This window comes from Pinus tabuliformis, chromosome Q, assembly GCF_031772625.1.
Source record: "Pinus tabuliformis cultivar Carrire ecotype Pingquan chromosome Q, CPIR1, whole genome shotgun sequence".
In the NCBI taxonomy this organism is placed as follows: Eukaryota; Viridiplantae; Streptophyta; class Pinopsida; order Pinales; family Pinaceae; genus Pinus; species Pinus tabuliformis.
The window spans coordinates 543630066-543647315 of NC_142296.1; the positions used below are offsets into that span (position 1 = coordinate 543630066).

General features: G+C 33.9%; 2 pseudogenes; both read left to right on the top strand.

Moving 5' to 3' along the window:
- The first annotated feature begins 6184 nt into the window (after nt 1-6184).
- Nucleotides 6185-6881, top strand: LOC149220596 (acetolactate synthase small subunit pseudogene; annotated as a pseudogene).
- A 64-nt stretch (nt 6882-6945) lies between these two features.
- LOC149220597 (acetolactate synthase small subunit 1, chloroplastic pseudogene) lies at nt 6946-7744 on the top strand (annotated as a pseudogene).
- The last annotated feature ends 9506 nt before the right edge of the window (nt 7745-17250 follow it).

Below are 17250 nucleotides of genomic sequence, written 5' to 3' on the forward strand. Positions count from 1 at the left end.
CCTAATTTTTTTCTTACATTATGAATAGTGCTACTTGTACATTTGGTTTCTTGCACAAATATAATGTCTGGATTTTCCTTTTGGACCTTCTTCTTTAAAAGTCGTTGTTTTAATTGGCTATTAAGCCCTCTAGCATTCCAAGAGATAACTTTCATTTTAAAACAATATTTAGTAGTTAAGAGAAAAAGCTTCTAGAGCTTTCATCTTACCAGAGTTTAAGAGCATTTGTCCCAATTCCTGCAGTGCCTCATTATTTGTTCTGCACCCTCTATTTTTCCTTTGTTTGGAGCTTATGAAGGTTTGAAGTAGACCTTTTGTTCGGTGTCCCATTCCTTTTGCTATGCCCAAGTTCTTGCTTTGCCTCTCGATTTCTGCTCTCTGTCTTGCTATTAGTATCTCATTGATTCTCCTCACTTCCTCTTCCGGTATGTGCTCCATCCCCTTCTTTTTCCAGTGTTCCACCATGTCTGGTAGATTAACTCCTTCTTGCTCTAGTATGTCATTAAGCTCCATCTCATCACTTCCGATGTCACTTATGAGAATTTTTGAGTCTTCATCTACCCCTTCTGTAGTCTCTTGATTCTGTAGTGTGATATTTAGAGGATTTTCCTCCATTGTTTTGGTTTCAAGCTCTGTTGTAGTTTTGTTTGCTTCAGCGGTATTTTGTTCCTTGTTATTGTCCTCTGATTCTGTCTCAGTTTCCAATACTTCGAAAGCATTACTAGTATTACCTTGTGATTCCTACTTTGGTTTGACGTTTCCTATTTGCTCTTTGTCTCGCTCTTGGTCAAGTAAAGATCTCCCTGTTCTTTTCTGCTCTATCTACGTTAAGGTTTTCTGCTACTTTATTTAATGGACACTCTCTGATTAAATGTCCATGCTCATGACATTTTCTATAGCGGAATGGGATTTTCTCATAATCTATGGCTTGGAAATAGTCCTCATCCCTGTATTCCAGCCACAATCCCTCATGCAATGCTCCTGACACATCCATTTCCACACAGATTCGGGCACATGAGGTGTATATTCTCTGTAGAGTAGCTTCTGAAGCTTTGACGAAGGTTCCTAATTTGTCACCTATCTATTTCAGAGCAGCATATCCCCAATAGTATATTGGCAGGGAAAAAAGGCGTATCGAGACTGGCACTTGCTTGAAGGTCTCTTTTTCTAGCACAAAATTGGGCTTCCACGGCCTAATGTATAGGCCCGCAGAAGCGAAGAAGTAAGGTCCGCCATCAAATATTCTATCCTTATCCTCTAGATTTGAAAAAACAACAGTGAAAAAACCTTTGGCTCCTAAGTGTAGTCTTACATCACCTTTGGGTTTCCATTTCTGCTTTATCCATTGGAACAACGCTCTTTCCATTGGCCAGAGTCCCATGAACTTGCAGATTATTGCATGTTCAGTCATGTGATCCCGGTAGGCTTGAATCTTTGGGTCTGTTATTACCACTCTTAGGGTTTCTGCCGCCTTAGGTTTACATGGGCCTTGAGTCTTTTTGCCATTGCATGCTTCCACTTTGTCTTCTTGTTCATTGTTCTCTTTATCTAGGACCCCTTCTTCTTCTTCGGTTTGCTTCTTTCTTTGTTTGTTTTCCTGTTTGGGATGAGCTTGCGTGGCCTTCCCCCTGCCTCTATTTTCTGTCTGGCCACCGTCCTCCTTTCCTTTCAGCTTTTGATTATGATGTTCCTCCTTACCCTCATATCTCTTCCTTCCCTTGTTGGTTCCATCCTCTTTCTGTGAGCTTTCATATCCAGCTATTTGCACACCTTCCTGTGCTGTCTGTCTGTGCATCATTACATGCTTATACGATGGGGTCCCTATGGACCCCTCATTTTCCATCTGTCGGGTCAGGATCTGTCCTCTTCTAAATAGCTCTGCCACTCTGACCCTGTTCTTTTCCAGTTTTGAACCCTAGATCTGAAGAATTCGTAAGCTGTAAACCCCCATTTTCACCAGCGCGCGCTCCTAAATCACAATGTAACCATTACTCCATGATACTCCTTTATTTTTCCAATAAAAATGAAAAATGGTAATAATTACTAACTAGGAGTTAATATTTAGAATAAATGCATTATTGAACTAATATATTTACAAAAATGGAATATTGTACATTTTATGCATTTTTAACAATTGTACATTTTATGCATTTTTAACCCAGGTTACATAAATGATTAGACTTTCAAAGGAGTGCCATTTACAAGCTAGTTGACCAAATAAGGCGAAACAAGTGTCAATGAGAAGCTTATAAAAAATTGGTTTTAACAAAACAAGAATCCAAAGAAAATGAAAAATTAACAAAAGTGTAGGATAATCGACTAAATAAAAATCCTAAAAGGCGTTTAGCCAAATTTTTTATAGAAAGGGTCTCCATTATTTGAGTTGAACAAGTCAAAAATGGGGGGGTTGTGTTTTTACCACAACAGGTTCTTTGTCTCTTTGTTTAGCTTCATTTCAGTTCATCAAAGAAAACTTTACAGCAATAAAAAATCAGCAGTCTTTAGGTATTGATATTGACAACAAAGAAGACAATGAAAATCTTAATCAGGATTCTTCGATTTCACAATTACAGTTATCAAATTTCATTGTAACACCTGACTAAATGACACAGGAAATTTCTATAACACTATGTTTTGAATCATTTCAGTTTTTAAAGGAAATGTGGTATAAATTTTCTAAAGAAAAGGATGAGCAGCTTGTAGAAATCTATGAAGTTCCATTCAAACCTATATGCAAAAAGTTGCAGCAATCCTTCCAAGTTTTTTGTGATCCAATAGCTAATATGTTGGATAATGAATGTAATCAGAATTTTCTTTTGTTATATACCTAGGAGAGATAATATGGGGTACAAAGGGAGGTACCAAAGGAAATATTGTAATAATGGGGTGGGCCATAGTAATAAATAAGGTGGTTAACCCATATCATGAAAGGGACCACAAATAGTTAGTAATAATGTAATGGATCCATAGTATGAGATAGAGGGTATTGATGAAACCATGGTAATGGCCCATGGTATTGTATGTATGAGGCCTATATAGAGGCTAGAGACTCCACATTGAGAGGTGTCAAGGATTGTTGTATGAGCAGGCATATGGCTTGTGGAGTGTTCTCCTTCTTTAAGGAGTGAATGTATGGTGTTATCCTACCTTAAGGGTTTGATTAATAAAGTAGCATTTCTATCTATTTTGATTTTATTATTTCTGGGTATATTTCTATTATCTTATATTTCTGGGATAGATGTATATCAAGTGGTATCAGAGCACTTTCTTGGACAAAAGTGAAGAATTTTTTTAATTTTTGCAGGAACATTCTGGGGCGGCGAGTTTGCAGATCAGATCTGTACGTTTTGGGAAAAAATATGCAAAATCTAATTGCAGATATTTATTATTTGTGAGAAAATACTCGATTTCAAAAAAAAATCGGCCGAATCGGAGTCCGAATGAAGGAGATATTGCTGATCTAAAAATCAATGTTGTTGCAAACAATTTTTTGGGGCAGCGAGTTTGTGGCATAGATCTGGACATCTTGGTGCAAGATCTGCAGAATCTAATTGTAGATCTGGATTTTTTGTAAAAAAATACCCGATTAAAAAAAAAAAACAGTCAAATCGGAGTCTGGATGAGGAAGATATTGCCGATTTAAAATCAACTATTTTTCAACAATTTTTTGGTGACAACGGGACAATTGCAGCATGGATCGGCAATTCTAGTACCTAGATCGGGATTTCTACCACATGAGAAGATGCAGAATGGTTGTTCCATTTTCGAAAACAGGTCATGATTGGGATTCTGAGCAATATTGATGGAATTGTGGCCATTTTAAATTTTCGCCAAGTTAGTGAATTTTTTTCAAAACCCTCTTCATGGCAATTCTATGTTTTACAGAAAAAGATAATGGTCCTACTATTGAAGAATACATAAAACAAACTAAGTTAGTATGGGCAAAAAATTGGAAGGATTCAGTGTGGCTTCATTTCAGAGATGAGACGTGCAGATGGTATTTCTCACTTGACAACAAGTATTGACAAAACTTTTAGATGCAAAATTTGAAAGAGTCCTTTTAGACAAATGGTCTCGTGCTAGAACAAAGGAGAATGAGACACATAAGGGGTTATTTTCTAATGGTATATCCTTATTGCAGGTTCATGGATTGATTTAAAAGGAGAAAATCATTGTGTTTATAAATCTAAGTTGCAAGCAAAAAACAATGTAAACTTTGAAACGGGAACTATAAACTCAAAATGGGAACTCTGGCAAAAAAACCCCGAAAAAACATCAAAAACTGTGCTAAAATTGAAAAGTGTTGATGCTGGAATAACACCTTTTCTTTTCTTGGGTAAATTTTCAACATGTTTTAAAAATGGCAGTGAAAACCAATTTTTTGCGCAAAAATTATCCAAAAAACACCCTCAAAATGAAAAGGGTTGATTCTGGAAGAAGATTTTTTTTTTCAAAAGTTAAATTTCAACATCTCGAAATAATGGCATGAAATATTTTATCATGACCCCGAAAAAACATTAAATTTAAAAAAATAATGAAAACATAAAATAAAAATAAAAAATAAAAAAAAAATTAAAACAATGAAAAAACACAAAAAAAAACCAAAAAAACAAAACATAGATTAAAATATCTATTAAAAGAAAAAAAATATAAAAAAAAAAAAAAAAAATCAATCATAAAATGTAAAAAGAACGAAATTAATGATAAGAACTAAAAAACTAAAAAAAAAAATTATAAACAATTAAATAGTAAGAAAAATATTTTAAAAAAAAGGGGAAAAAAATGAATAATCTTGTAAACAAAAAAAAAATGGCAAAATAAAATATATATGGAAAAAAAAAAAAAAAAAAAAAAAAAAAAAAAATTTAAAAGAAACAAAAAATTAAGTGGGTGAAAATAGAAAAAAAAAAAATAGAAAAACAAGAAAACAAAAAAATTAAAAATTAAGATTAAAAACAAACTAAATTTCAAAAAAAAAAAGAAAATTAAAAAAATAAAATTAAAAGCTACTAAAATTAAGATTAAAATGTTGATTACTTAAAAAACAAATATAAAAATATATATAAAAGACAAAAAAAAAAACAAAAAATGTTAAAAAAATTATCTCACAAACCATAAAAAATTAGGAAGACAAAAAAAAAAAATTAATATATATATATATATATATATATAGATATATATATTAAGTAAGTAAAAATAGAGAAATTAAAAAAAAAAACATTAGAAAAAACTGGGAAAAAAACAGAAAAAATTAAAAACAAACTAGTTTAAAAAAAAAAATAGAAATTAATGAAAAAAATTTAAAAACTAATAAAATTAATATTAAAAAAAAAAACAAAAAAAATTCAAATTATAAAAAAAACACAAAAAAAATGTATTTTTTATTAAAAAAAAAAATGTAATTAATTTTTATTAAACATAGATATTTTGTTTAAAAAAAAGTCAAATTAAAAAAAAAAAAAAAAAAATTTGTTTTATTATTATTAAAAACAAATTTTATTTGTATTTCTATTTTTTATTTAAAAATAAAATTATCCAATAGATCTTTTATATTTAAAAAAAAAAAAAATAAACCTATATTTTATATTTAAAAAAAAAATTACATTAAACTTTTTTTTTAAACAATGTTTTAAAAAGATAAAAAATGAAAACTAAATTTTTTTTTTTAACAATTATTTTTTTTAAACCATTTTTTTTTGTTATAACTAGGAATAGTTTTTTTTTTTAAAACCATTTTAATTTTTATTTTTTTTTTTTATTTAAAATTTTAAAAATTATTAAAAAAAAATTTAAAATTTTAAAAATGAGATCGGTTTTTTTAATTAAAAATTTTAAATTTTAAAAATTAAATAAAATTTTAAAAATTAAATAAAATTTTAAAAATTAAAAATTTCAAAAAATTAATATCGTTTTTTTTATTTTTTAAATTTAAAATTTTAAAATTTAAAATTTTAAAAATTAAACGTTTTTTTTATTAATTAAAAAAAAAAAAAAAATTTGCGCCCCCCGGCCGCCTGTGGTGGCGCTGCCGGGGGCGGCCACGGGGCGGGCCCTCGATTCAGCCCATAGTCCAATCAAGGGTGGATGTGTATGATTTGCCTTCTACTTCTTGACATTTAAGACATTGATAAGCCTTTAGAAGGCTATTCAAGTTAAATTTTACAGAAGCTCGAGGTGGGGAATTTATTTACATGTGCTAATGGCCGTCGCTATAGTCGCTTCAAGCGCTGTTTCCCGAACCATGAGCACTCCTGTGCTCAATGCCAAACTCTTGGAAGGCACATATTCATCGGATTCCAGAATACCGATTTCTTACAGTGGATTATGGGCACAATTAGCTCCAACAAGGCAAATCTCTGTTCTGACCCTAAACAACAAGGGCAACGACCTTCATTGTAAGGGTGCTTCCCTTCATTGCAGAGCAACCACGCAAGTGGTAGTACCTGATACAGCTCCCTCAAGAACTATATCCAAGGTGAAATGCCACACAATCTCTGTATTTGTCGGGGATGAAAGTGGGATGATAAACCGCATTGCAGGCGTGTTTGCGAGAAGAGGATACAACATTGAGTCATTGGCAATTGGGCTTAACAAAGACAAAGCCCTCTTCACCATTGTTGTTTCTGGTACTGACAGAGTGTTGCAGCAGGTCACCCAGCAGCTCTATAAGCTTGTCAATGTCTGGAAGGTAGAGGATCTTTCAAAGGAGCCACAAGTACAGCGAGAACTAATGCTTGTGAAACTCAATGTAAATGCCACCCAACGTGTTGAGGTGTTAGGACTGGTGGATATCTTCAGAGGCCGAGTGATTGATGTATCTGAAAATCTATTAACTATTGAGGTAACTGGTGACCCTGGGAAGATTGTTGCAGTCTAAAGAACTTTGAGTAAATTTGGGATTATAGAGCTTGCAAGAACTGGAAAGATTGCTTTGAAGCGGGAGAAGATGGGCGCAAAAGCTCTTTTCTGTAAACTATCAGAAATATCTTCTTCAGATACTGAAGGTGAAAAGCTAGAGCATCAAAGTTTTAGAGAGAATAGTCTCAGATTTCCATCAAACAATGTGAATTTGTCACCAGGAGATGATGTTTATCTAGTGGAGCCTTATGACGATGGCATTTGGCAGAATCAAGTTCTTGATCCCCACTGGGGTGTTTTAGAAGATGAGGATTCCAGCGGACTCTGCTCTCACACATTGCCTCTGCTGGTGAATGATGCTCCTGGAGTGCTAAATATAGTAACTGGTGTTTTTGCTCGTAGAGGTTATAATATTCAGAGCCTTGCTGTGGGGCCAGCAGAGGAGGAAGGAACGTCACGCATAACTACTGTAGTTCTTGGAACGGATGAGTCCATTATGAAGCTACTGCAACAGCTTTATAAGATTATTGATGTTCTTAAGGTTGAAGATTTAACTCATCTGTCGTTTGCTGAAAGGGAATTAATGCTTATCAAGATTGCTGCAAACCCTAGTGTTCGAAGAGATATACTAGACATTGCAAGCATCTTTCGAGCAAAGCCTGTGGATGTATCAGCTCATACTGTTACCCTAGAGCTTACAAGAGACTTGGAGAAGATGGCTGCGTTACAGCGGTTACTTGAGCCATATGGCATATGTGAACTGGCACGGACAGGACAAGTTGCATTAGTTCGTGAGTCTGCTGTAAATTCCAAGTCTCTGAGGGAGTCATCACTTCCTTTGTAATCAAAGAATGAGGAAAACCTTTGACAAGTTCGTTGTTTATCAAGAGCTTAGTTCTGATTCCTGCCGAGCTGATCACTATTATCCTTCTGGGAATCGAGGGCCCGCCCCCCGGCCGCCCGTGGTGGCGCTGCCGGGTGCGGAGGTGCCTGCACGCAGGCCCTCCGCCCCCGGCAGCGCCACCACGGGCGGCCGGGGGGCGGGCCCTCGATTCTGGGAATCGAGGGCCCGCCCCCTGGCCGCCCGTGGTGGTGCTACCGGGGGCGGAGGTGCCTTCGCGCAGGCCCTCCGCCCCCGGCAGCGCCACCACGGGCGATTAGGGGGCGCCAAAATTTGTTTTTTTTCAATTAATAAAAAAAACGTTTAATTTATAAAATTTAAAATTTTTAATTTAAAAAATAAAAAAAACGATATTCATTTTTTAAAATTTTTAATTTTTATAATTTTATTTAATTTTTAAAATTTAAAATTTTTAAAATTTCTAATTTAAAAAAAAAAAACCCGATTTCATTTTTAAAATTTTTAATTTTTTTTTAATAATTTTTAAAATTTTAAATAAAAAAAAAATTAAAATGGTTTTAAAAAAAAACTATTCTTGATTATAACAAAAAAAAATAGTTTAAAAAAAATAATTGTTAAAAAAAAAAAATTTAATTCTCAATTTTTTTTTTTTTAAAATTGTTTAAAAAAAAGGCTTAATGTAATTTTTTTTTTTTTAAATATAAAAGATCTGTTGGATAATTTTATTTTTAAATAAAAATAAAATTTGTTTTTAATAATAAAAGAGATTGTTTAAAAAAAAAAATTAAATTTTGATTTTTTTTTTAAACAAAATATCTGTTTAATAAAAAATAATTACATTTTTTTTTTCTAATAAAAGATACACATTTTTTTGGTTTTTTTTTTTTTTTAATATTAATTTTATTAGTTTTTAAATTTTTTTCATTAATTTATAATTTTTTTTTTAAGCTAGTTTGTTTTTAATATATATATATATATATATATATATATATCCTTTTTTTTTTTTCTTCTATTTTTACTTATTTTATATATATATATATATTAATTTTGCTTTTTTTTTTTGTTTTTCAAATCCTTTTACGGTTTGTGAGATAATTTTTTTAACATTTTTTTTTTAAATATTAGTTTTACTATTTTTAAAATTTTTTTCATTAATTTTTTTTTTTTTTAATTAGTTTGTTTTTAATTTTTTTTCCCTAGTTTTTGCCCATGTTTTTTTTCCCTCAATTTTTACTGACTTATATATATTTATATTAATTTTGTTTTTTATTTCCAAATTGTTTTATGGTTTATAAGATATTTTTTTTAACATTTTTTATTTTTTATTTTTGTGTTTTTTTATATATAATTTTTTATTTGTTTTTTAGAGAGAATGATTTCATTTGGATTGAAAATTTAATAAACGATGTATAAATATGTAAAATATCGACCTTCTTCTTTAAATATGCAAATCAATAAAAACCTCACTACAAAAAAAATAAAAATAAAAATAAAAACAAAAAACTATGAAGAGGAAGACCACTTCCAAAATTATTAAATTTACAAATTAATTAATTACATTTCATACATTAGAAAAATTAAAGTCAAGAAAACAGGCTTTTTAAAAAAAGGGTTTGATGCAGAATAACCACTTTTTTAAATCGGCATGAAAATCACTAACATTCTAAAACGCAATGTACATAACAAGAATTTAAAAAAATTAAAGTGCTAAAAACTATGCTCTAAAAAAAACATGTGTGTTCTGCATCACCCCTTTTCAAAATCGGGTCACTTTTTTGCTATCTCTACAAAACGGGTAACAGTGTCAGTTCCCGTTTCAAAGTTTACATTGTTAAAATCTTATTAATGTCAACTTGGTAAAAAAATTACAAGTTTCAGAAAAACACATTGAACACACATAGGTGGACGATGAGGATGTTCAAGTGTCTGAGGATTTGAAGATTTCTATGGATAAGTATGTGTTGCTTGGTGATTTTTATACTTCAAAGATGGATAATATAGATGTTGTTTTAGGATATCCTTGGATGGAATCCGTGGGTACTATCAATATTAATGTGCAGAAGAGTTTCATGAAGCTCTGGTATAAAAAGAAGAAAATTACATTACAGGATATTTCCATCAATAAACAGGTAGAGTCCACGGCGATTGAAGCAGAAAATGTTCTAGGGACTGACATATCAGATGATGAGCCATTGATGATTGACAATCAAACACAAACAGAGGCTGAAGCAGAAAAGGATACAGGTGTTGATACATCAGATGAGGGCTCAGTGGTTGAAGTGATATTGCAAGATAAGACACCATAACGGACACCAAAACATAACAGTCAGGCTCCAGTAAGGGGTGAATTAAAGAAAAAGACACTGTGGGTTAAAACTTCAACATATCATCACCCACATCACCCCGCAAAACAACAACCAACAAGATGGCAACCAATTAGCCACAAGGACAACAACCCCCGCATGACAGATAGAGAGGAGTGAAGATCCACCTATTACACATCAACACAGAAGAGCTACCACGGTCAACTTCCATCTCAAGCGAGCGAGGCACCAGCGAGATCGAGGGTTCACTTTTCTCTTAGATGGCTAGATACACGTGCATGGTACTAGTGGACTACTCTTTTGAGTAGATCTTATTATTTGTGTTCTTCTTATGTTTTGGGGATGAAACATGCTAAGGGGGGTGGAATGTTATATACCTAGGGGAAATAATATGGGGTACAAAGGGAGGTACCCAAGGGAATAATGTAATAATGGGATGGGCCATGGTAATAAATAAGGTGGTTAACCCATATCATGTAAGGGACCACAAGTAGTTAGTAATAATGTAGTGGGCCGATGGTATTAGATAAAGGGCATTGAGGGAACCATGGTAATGACCCATGGTATTGTATGTATGAGGCCTATATAGAGGCTAGAGACTCCACATTGAGAGGTGTCAAGGAATATTGTATGAATAGGCATATGGCTTGTGGAGTGCTCTCCTTCCTTAAAGAGTGAATGTATAGTGTTGCCCTACCTTGAGGGTTTTGATCAATAAAGTGAATCATTTCTATTTATTCAGATCTTATCATTTCTTGGGTTTATTTGCATTGTCTTATATTTTGAAATCAGATCTATAACATCTTCATTAACTAACTATGAGATTCAGGATCAAGATGATAAAGGTTTCATCAGTCAAACATTTCAATCAATAGAAATATCATCACAAAGCTTATCTGAAAATCTGCACGGGGGTAAAGATAAAAATGACATTTCAGTTTCATGGCATGGAGGCCATTTAGAACAATTGTACAGTTGCTTGAATCAATGGAACAATAGTGTATATATTTTGGAAGATCCTTTTGCACATTTTTTAGAGTCAACAAAGGAAATCAAGTATTTCCTTATCTTCTCATTTGTTGACAAAGTTATATTGGGCCGTAGAACATTAGTTTTAATTACAAATAAGTACAAGTAGCAAAATCCACCAATGTATATGTTGACTATTTCATTGTACCTAACCGGCAGTTGGACAACTGATTAGAGTAAGTAGGTAGGATTTCAGTTTGATTAAATTCAGCTTTTCAGCAGCAAGTTTATTTCAGATCAAATTTCAATGCAACATGCATGAGATTTCAGTTTGCAAAAAAGGTTAAGATTTCAGTTCAAGATTTTCAGTCACAGAGATTATACAACAAAGAATGTGTAGGCTTGGGATCGGCCTAATGCATCAGGCCACTAGTTGACGGTTTTCTTAACATCTCACAAGGAGATGCCATCCCCAAGTGGAACCACTGGTAGGGTCATATAATAATAGGATTTATAATTTTGAATTGGCTATGATTAGTCTTGTAATATTGTACATACCTTTGATTTTCTACAAATTTTTTCCATATTAAAAATTAAAAATGTAAAGAGGAAATGTCCTAAAATAATAATCTAAGAACAAAAAAAACAAAAGATCAAAAAAGTGAAAAATATGAACCCCAAACAAAAATAGATCATGAAAGTGTGCAAAATCAAATGCCACTGCTTTTACTTTTATGTGCAAAATTATGGTTGTGTGTAGTTTGTCATAAATGTCACAACCCATGATAGTCAAATAGCTTAATCTTAACTAAATCATGCTTTAAATTTCATGTTCATAGATAGAGAATAAAGATCTAGCCAAACTGTTTAATCTTGACAGATCAGTGGTTAGATAGAGAAATAAAATGTGCTCATAAGCTTAATCTGAGCCATTGGAAGTTATAAGGTTAGAATTAGATAGTTTCATTTTCAAAAGAAGAAGGAAAGAAAGGGCCTGCTAATTTAAATGCACCTAATAAGGTGAAGAAAAGATATTAGGATAAGTAAAGGGTAGGTAGAAGAAAGGTTGTAGAAGTACAAGTTTGTTAAAGCATAAGCACAATTATCATGTTTAATCCTAATTTTTAATGTGCATGAGCAGTTATGAAAGTGAAAGGATGTTCACAATTTGATTTGATTAACTTCCCCTCATTTCATTTCACCCCCCACTACTTATTTACTAATTTCCCCCATTTTCCCCTCATTTCTTATAAAAGTACCATTTTCCCTCCATTTTGATCCTTACCTCTTGGTTCCACACACTTCCCTAGCAAATTACCCTCTAAAGGTCATTTCCCTACCTAAAACCCCTTTTCCAAAGTGTGAAACCCATTTCCCACGGATAAAATCACCTTCCCGCTTAATAATTTCCCTAAATACCCATAAAGACCCTTTATCCTAAGTTTTGTTCTCCCCCCCCCCCGCGAAATTATTTAATTAACTCTGCCATGTCATATTTCCCCGACATAAAACCTTTTAACCCGCCACCCTAGGTGTGGTTAATAAACCCTCCCCGATACCCTTTTAAACTTATATCCCTAGTATATTTATTCCTGGGTCCTACATTTTATTAACCCATCGCAATATGTTAAATCCTGCAATTACTCTTTAATTAATTACATTTCATTTTAATTAAACATGGCCCCACTCCCCCATTCAGCCCTCGCAACTCTGCCGTGCGCTAGCCCTCCGATCACCCACTTCCAGATCTGACGACACACATCCATATCGCGCTCATCCCCACTCCAACCTTTGTCAGCCCGAGAGCATGCGAGATTCATGGTTTTTCTGGGCCCTTTTTGGCTACGTGGCAATTCCAGGAAAACTCGCGTGCTCTTGGGGAAATACTGCTCGACTAACAAAAGTGGTGCGATGGCCCCCAAAACTGCTTCGTTGCTAAAATCCAAAACCACTCATTGTTCATTTATAATTTCCGTGCCAAAATTCTAACCGTTGCCGGTTAAAAGGCTGAAGACGCTCATTTTCACTCTTCTTGCTCATTCGCACTATGAAAGCTGCCTAAGCCTTCCTGTGCCACCCTGAGCCTCTGCAACCAAATTTGACCACTGATTACCTCCCGAACACGCTTCAGACTCCATCCACAGACTTCCCTATTCCCTGAAGCCATTATCACCTCCCTGCCAACCTGTGTTCTTATTAACAATTGTTGTATTTTGCAGGTAATTAACAAGGCCAGGAGATTGGACAAACAAGTTTTGATACTGATCACAAAACCTGTATGCTTTGGATTCTCAGGAAATGTATTCAAAGGCTTCATTGAGCAGAAGTTTTGTGTACAAAGAGAAAATCAAGTTTAATACAGCAGTAGAGTAGAAGGAAACAATTTACATAGTAAATGTTAAAACAAAGATGAAATCATTTCCACCAGCACAACAAAAGATTCTTACAAACTACTCTCCAAGAAACATTTTGTATTCTATATGTGTCTTTTAATAAAAATCATTTTTACTAAAAACACAGAAACATGAAAGAGTGAGTAAGATTTATAGTAAAAGGTCAAAATGAAAGCAGGTGACAGAGCTATTAGTGGAAAAATTTACCACAGTTAAAAGACAGAGGAAGAAGAAAGCTTGAGAGATGAACCAGCATAAAAGAAACATATAGATAACAACTATCAAGTAAAATAGGGACAATTTTCAGTCAGTTGAAAGGTGTCACTACCTTTTAGTATCTAGATATTTTATTCCTAGAATAAATCCTAGTCAGTTGACATGATATTTTGTATAAATACTTCATAGTTAGAAGTATTGAGGGTGGATTTATGAATATTGATTTGCTGACTGATCTACTACCTAAGGGTTATTGTACCAATTTCCAGTTGACAGAGATGACAAGTTATAAAGAAACTTATTTACAAGATTCATGTGTTGAGATATCTCAGTGAAGTACAAATTTCATCTTGTTTATGTTCTTTTTTTAAGTGTTTCATAAACTTAAATGTTATCCAAATTTGAATGAATTAAACTGGAAATATAACTCAGAACTTGTTTAAGTATACTCTGTTTTTCATAGTTGATCATTTATATGTTTTCCTCTGATATCTGGATTTGAGAGCCCTTAATTGCTCTCCCATCCCAGTTGACCTCTTGCATTTCTCTTCATAATCCGGTTCAAGGAATCCTTCACTACTCCTTGATCCTGATTGGAAATCATTTCACCATCTAGCCTTTGAGATTTGATATTGCTGACCTATCTTTCCTTGTAACATTTTCTTTATCATTTGTTGCTGTTCTATTTTCAAAGCCTGATTGACTCCATAGCCCAATGGAAAATAGACATTCATCTATCCATCTAAATCAGTGATTACACCATCAAATCAAATCAAAACCCTATCATGCTTACATAACTAGCCTAAAATCAATTAACTCAACAAATTTAAATCATTAAGAGAAAGCCTTCTCTGAGCATTAGGAAGGCTAGATCCTGATCTCAAAAGTAGGTTTGTGGTTACCTCGGTGATTTCTTTCTTTAACCTTGAGAAATTACGGAGTGATAACACAACCTACAAGGCTGATGCATGTAATCCAATAACCAAGAATGCAACCTAGCAGAGAAAGATGTAATCAAGCTGCATATAATTGTATAACCAATCATATACTCATGACGATGCATTCCATAAAATCGACATCAAGTTACTCATGATAACCTTACTTTTACCATGATCAATATGATGCAATGCAAGAAGCACATGGAACATCAGTGTAAGAGCCACACACGCAACCGACATGCATGCATGACCAACACATTCACCCATATCTATAGCGCTAGATATGACCCTAAGAGAGCATAACCATGCTCTGATACCAATCTGTAACACCCCCTTCTAGGTCTACCCAAAGTAACCATCCCAACTGGAGTAAACATGAGGAGAGATGTTACTACAATCAAATTTCACCTCCTATGTCACCTTAAGGAAGTGGAATCGACAGAACATCACATACAGTCATCCAACATTTTCATAGGACCCCTCGAGAGACAAGTCAGCCACTCAGACAGTCTGTCCCTGGGTCCCATTGCTATTCTACAGCTATTAGGCCTTAGTTTCTCTCATGTTATGGGCAAGGGAGAAACCAACAACTTAAATTCACTTTAACAGGCTTGCTTGCCAGCAACTGTGGTCCTGAATTGCTATTTTTGTGCCAATGACCTTGGGATTTGAGCCACTTTTCTAACCCAGAATCTTGGCCTCTGCCCAGAACTTGTTGTAACTTTCAGAAATCATAATAAACATGATAACGATGCTAACCAATTAAAATTACCCTTAGGACTAGGCCTGAGCATCTCGAACCGGGACTGACATTCTCTCAAACACTTGGCATCAATGCAACCAACAAATCTAGGATACAAGCCAAAGCATAAATGAATGAAACAACATATGAAACATAATTAGAAGGATCACTTTATTCTCCATTGAACTACTACATCATCAATTAGGTCTTGTATCCATCCATTTACCAGTTGTAAGTAAATATATGAAATAACCATGGCATGAACCAGTCATTCAACCATTCTTATAACTAGCATAAAACCATATAAATATCATAGATATGACAACCATTAAATCCACATATAAATCAATGCAAAAGTAAGAGAACTTAACTTTTATTAATCATAGGAAAATCTGACTAGGTTTGGGACTTCCACGTACCACCCGACCATATACATGTTTGAATCAAATCTCTCTTTCGGCCAATCATCCTCGTGCCATATTCCAAGAATGAATGTGGAATCTCATAGAAAAACCAATCCAAGAACAATCAAGGGAATCCAAATGTTAAACCACCTCCACCCTCATCCAACCATGATCACACCCAAACTAGTGCTTCAATCACAAACAAACAGAACTTGGAATGCCATCCGGAATCCATCACTATCGTTGAGAAATTTTCTATCTCCTTGTATCTTAAGATTTATTGCAATCCAAACCCAGATCACTAGGCTCTAAACCGAGACTGCTCCCTTAGGCTTTATCATGTATCCTGCCAAAACCAATCAAGGGATTCCTAGGCCTTTGGGAATGAACCTTGAGACCACCTCTGCCCCAGATTCTGAAATCCATTTGGCAAACCAAAGATTAAAAAAAAATAAACATCCTAACATACCATGAAATCTGGAAAAAGGCTAGGATAGGCTAAAATCCATGGTTATAACCCGAAAAAACCATGCCACTGATAGTAAGAGAACCATACACAAACATGCAAAGCCATGCATATCCAAACCAACTAGGAAATCACACATGAAAAAGGTTACCTGCAAGTATTCATGTTGAATTTGCTTGATCTTTATTTCCTTTCCTTGTTCCTTGTTTGCTTTTCCTTTCCTTTCCTTACCTTCCCTTACCTTTGCTTGAAACTAGAGTGCTCCAAGAAAACTCTAAGTGACTAAGAGAGTGAGTGAGAGAGAAAGAATAATGAGATAGCTCCAAACTTGAACTTGACAAAAGCCATGAACTGATCCTTAGAATCATTTTTATGCATGAGGCCTCTAATTTTTTCATTTTCCATTATTTTCCTTCTCACATGCAACCTGTGACCTCTTACATTATTTTTTTCCCAATTTCCTTTATTTTCATAAATAAATGTGCCAAAAATGTCTTTTTACCTTTTACTGCCTTTGCCTTAGCCTTTGCCAAATTTCCCTAGCCAAAACACACATCCAATAATGCCCACTAGGATACATTTTCCTAACATTAAGCTTCGAATACGTGTCCCTTAATCATGGTCTTATTTTTCCTTTATTAAATTTTATTACATGAAATTTTCACCAGGGCTGTTACAAATTGAATTAGCACGAGTAGAACTATATGACACATGATCTTGAGTTGGAAACGATCATTCGCGTGTTGAAGCTGTGGAGACGTTATCTTCTCGGTAGGAGGTTCATTATGATGGGTGTTCACAGTGGGCTAAGGTACTTATTTGACCAATATAATCTGAATTCCAAGTAAGCTAAATGGTTGGCCACGTTCAGTGAGTTTGATTTCGAGATCAGGTACATTAAGGGAAAAGAGAACAGGGTTGCAGATGCTCTTAGTAGAAGAGTGCAAGTAAATCATAGAACAACTATGACTTCATATGGGACAAATTTATAGGATCATAATTTATAGGTAGGACAACATGATGACATGTATAGGGAGCTTAGGCACATATTACAACAATAGGGTACATGTAAATGGGA